Here is a 4,900-nt window from a genome sequence, read left to right as displayed (position 1 = left end):
GCCGATTGGTCCAACCCCCATGTACCATTGCCTTAAAAGGAAGAGGAAACATTAGAACCACTCAGGGGACCGTCACAGTTGCAAAACAGAAAACACTAACTTTTCTGCAACAGTGATTTGTAACGGTTTTAGACTGCACTGACAAATGATGGCATCCTGCTGATAGTTGTAAAACTAATATTATATAGCAGCAATGAAGACCAGACTTTATGCAGACAAAAACTATAATTTTCCAAGCCATATAAAACCATCTGTATTATGTGGATTAATTAGCAGGGTAAGCACATTTTCCACTTACTAAATCTGCTTCATTGGCAGTAAGGAGCTCTCCATATTCAATCAGATGCAATTTTATTCAAGCTTTAGGCCACACTCAGTTAAAACAGCGGCAACTGATTGTACTCTTGAAGAATTATAAACTTAAAATCGCCAGAGATACCGTATGTGCCAGCAATAATAAAACCATATACACCCACTTCTACATAAATCTATGCTTGCATATGTGAATGGCTTTAGCATATTCAAGTTTCAAATCAAATAAAAATACACTCCATGATTATCCCAACTCTCCTGAGACAGTGTCTCTTCACCAGATAAGCAACATTAGAATATAGTTCAGGAAGATTTAGTCCTCAGATCGCTGTGGTAAGATGCTGTTAGGTCTAATTGTCACGGGGTATGTACGAGGCAGCAAGGAAAATGACCCAAATGCAGACAACCATGCAAACACGAATTTTGTCATATTTACAGAAGATTTCTGTAAAAAAGTGTTGATAGTGCTCATTGAGAAATGTCTGATTTAATTTCCTGAGAGGACAGAATGCAGCATGTTAATTCATTAGTCTCTCTCTGTTTTATCACTAGCCACACTTCCAGGAAAGTGCTACATATTCCTCTCAGGACTCCAGACAGTGATATATGTAGTAGGCAGGAAACAGCTGATGACTCTGAAGGACTGTACATTTGTGGTAAACTTTTTTATTCTCAGTTAAAAATGAATCCCCATTTCTTGTCCCAAGCTCCAGTGCTACACTGTGTTTATCAGTACTGCGTATAAGGTGACATCTCCATTTTTTAGCTAATTCATAAAGAGGTTTGTATTTTGTTGGATCAGCATTAGTTGGGACTTTGGCTAGCATTGCAATAATGTCATTTGGAGGCATAACTGTGATGATTAGAAAGTACTGGTGACCTGTCATCAACTACGGTATTTGTAGGATGTGTTTTAAAAACGTATGCAAAATTCCACTTCACTTTAAGTTTAACAGCAAAACTCAGCCTTAACTTAAAATATGTTTCTCATTTTAATTTCAAAAGATAAGGACTGGAGGGGACTGAATGCTATGTAAGTGTCTACTGAGTCTTGAAGGCAGTGGCTAAGAGGACTCAAACCTTCTTTCTAGGTGGCTGGCTGCTCTGATGATGGCTTGCAGGCAAAAGTTCTGCTCACAGACTGTATAATTAAAAATGGATGTAGTCTTTGTGACGTCAGGTTTCTAAAGAACTTCTGGCCATCGCCATTTTGACAGTCCTGACACCGCCAGCTCCCAGCTATTCCAAAAACGGGCAAAAAGGTGGAGTGTGGGTGGAGCTGAGTCAGGCCGAATGAAGCCAAAGGTCAAACAAATACTAGACTTTTACCCAGGAGAACGGGATTCATGTCCCCTGTAAAAACAAAAGTCGTTTTACGTTATGTTGCATTATGTACATGACTTGTACTGTCTAAGTCTAACCAGTTGACAATATTTCCCACTTGTTTAACTTTATGTGACTTACTTTAGGTCTGGTACACCTGTCACTAATACTGTATCGTTTGGGGAGTCATTGGCAATCAACCTACTGTTTCTTAGATATGAGGACTTTTTTGAAAAATACCTAAATTTGAACATTTGGGATTTAATGAGGTGGATTTGAGGTTATAAACGTAGCATATATGGATCAGAGCTCTTCTATATAACATTTTCATAAATAAGAAATGTTGCTGCTTTTCCCATCTGTTACTATGTATCCTCACAAATACATGTTACAGAATTCATGTTACAGAAGTGATTGTTTATGCACATTTTTCGTCAGTGTTTTGTCATCCCATCTTTTTATCAGCATGCTGATGAAGGTGGATGATCAGTGAGTCCAAGGCAAATGATGCGGCATCTGATTTTCTAGCATAGGTGTGACACTCGAATAATGTGAAAGCCATCAGAGTAATGAGGTGACACTGAGACCCAACCAGTCCTCATCTGTCTCTATTTGTCTGTTTTGTCCTCTGCAGCCACTGGCCACTGCCTTTCATTTCACTTTCTGAAATGTTACTGAGCCACAAACAAGAGCAAGGTCATCCAATTATTAGATAATAAATATGACAGATTCTCTATATTGGTTCTGTTGGCGAGGTTCTACACAGATATCCTATTCATCGTCACTGATAATAAGTTTTTTTCCAATCGAACATTCAGATAAGAATAATTTGTACTCTATTGTGGCTGGAGAAATCTAGATGTGATCAGTAAGACTAAAAGCTTAAAGCATCATCAGCAGTCCCCAGGGCTTGTGATGTTCATTACACCCCAAGATAAACTGCTAGAAGAATCAAACACATTGAGTAATTTGCTATTCTTAGATCATTTCTAGTTGTGGAATTGAAATGGTGAGGTTTGTCCTAATAGTGGCAGTTGGGAAGGGTCATGAGCTCATTACAATTTAAATAGTTTATTCTCTGGGGAGCATGACTGTGAGACTCAGCCACGAAACTCAAGAGTGAATGGACTTTTGTTTCCTGTTTCCTACAATAGCCAACAGTGGTTTATTTTAACCATGACAACAATCCAACCCGAACCAAAGCCACATTTATACTCCAGATGTCTCTATGACTATGACTATGACAAGTGATGGCTAACATTACATTCATTAAACTTTGTTTGTATTTTCCTCCCCGGGTCAAAATTGACCAGGTCTGGTTTGACTGTTTGCAAAGTATAGAGTACAAAAGCTACAATTATTCAGCAATTCAAATAATTAACCTTACTGCTAGGTTTTCGCTTCCTCTCCTCCTTCACCCAAAAAAACGTTGGAGTGGGTAACAGTCATGGCACCAAAATGCATAGCAGCTAAGAAACTAAGTAAAGCTACTAAATTCACACACTTCCATTAACAATTACAATGTAAACATATCAAACCGGCTCTCAACAATGGTGGGTCTCCAAAATGAACCCTGGAATCTGAGACAGGATAGATCTGAACTGATCTGGCTAAATACAAGCACCACTTAAAGTCCATCCAAATCGTTTTAGTAGAGTGGCCCACCATGGGGAGTTACCCGTTGGTGCCTTTTGATGTAGCCAGCTCCCCGTCTTCTTTTGACACAACTTCTCCCTGGCTGGTCTTCTTCCCCTCTCACCAACATGAGGGCCTAAAATGTCATATAAGCAGTATATAAGAATTTAGGTATGGTAAAGTAAAAGATCATTTGCTTTAATATGGAACCCGCTATCACTAGTCAATTTAATAAAAAATGAAGAAGTCTGTTTTAGATGAACATGACCCCCTGTGTCTCATAATATGAGAGAATATCTCATTTTATAAACAAAATTTATGAAAAAAAACATTCATGATCAAGAATTACAACAGATCAGCTGTTGCCATTATTGACCATATCTATTAAACTTTGATTGAGGGTTCGTCATTAGAAACCATTGTTATGCTTTGGGAAACGTTATCTTTGGCAAAGTTCAACATCAGCATATTTGTGAAGATCCTTTATTTCAGGCTCCTCAAACATATGGTGTCTAATGCTAACTTAGAAGAGCAGTTAGCGAAGACACATTGCTCAAATGAGAGCACACACAGTAGAGTGACATGCCATTCTGAACAACCACATTCCTCTAGTTAGGATGGGTGCCAAAAGGAAGCAGGCATTGCTTTGATTGCAGGAGACAGGTGGCAACACTGTAAAAGTGAATTATATCCAGCATGGCTTAAATAAATGACAATTCAATATTTCTGACAGAGCTTGGGAAGGGGGTAACATACTCAAAACAATTATTTCTTGGCAGAAATTTACCTTTGACAAACTCCAGTCATTAAACATCAAACAACTTATCAACTAACTTTAGCTACTGTTTATACTCACTTAGTGCATATGTGAAGTACTTTTTAGCTTTTTGCATCAACCTGCATAAACAAGCTTCTCCTATAAAACTCCCAAACCGTTTTACTTGAAAAAGTTAAAACAACAATGGTACAATTGAACCTTGTAGCCCCACCTCTAATTAGTTCTGACCAACAATTCAATTTATGCTAATTTAAGTAATGTGCTTCAACAGAAAGCTAAACTTTTGTCCACATAGTTGCTAAATGAGAGTAACGTATGCTAGCGTGCGGCACGTACTTTTGACTCAATCTTTTCGGCAAAAAACAGTCAATAAAATGTTAATCCAACACAAAATCACATTAGCATTATGCTGACTTTTGCAGGATTATATTTACCTTCTTAAGAAAGCCACGGGGACAGGATGGATGAGGGTGCGCTGCGCAGTTGACGAGAGAACGGTGAGGACAGCAGCAGGTGATGCTCCATCCAGTTTGGTGCTGTCCGTTTAAGAGTCCGGATGAAAACTAATTCTTCATCTTCTTGTTATTGTGTCCTTAATCTCAAATAAAGACACTGATGTGTAGCCTATTTTTAATTTATTTTTTATTTTTATTTTGCTCAGATGAACTATTAAACGGACCAAAGATCAAGTCTGATTTAAAGTTAACTGAAAAAGAAAAAAAATACTATATTATACCGTAAGATTATAGGTAGCTTGCTGTAAAAAATAAATAAATACTGCTTTTTACCGTAAGATTTTACAGGAGCTTGCCGTTAAATATTTTGTTCCTCAAAGACATCAGAATTTACAGT

The sequence above is a fragment of the Morone saxatilis genome, unplaced genomic scaffold (assembly GCF_004916995.1).
Source record: "Morone saxatilis isolate NCDOM2014 unplaced genomic scaffold, NCSU_SB_2.0 Contig21, whole genome shotgun sequence".
NCBI lineage: Eukaryota > Metazoa > Chordata > Actinopteri > Moronidae > Morone > Morone saxatilis.
This window is presented reverse-complemented; position numbering follows the sequence as displayed.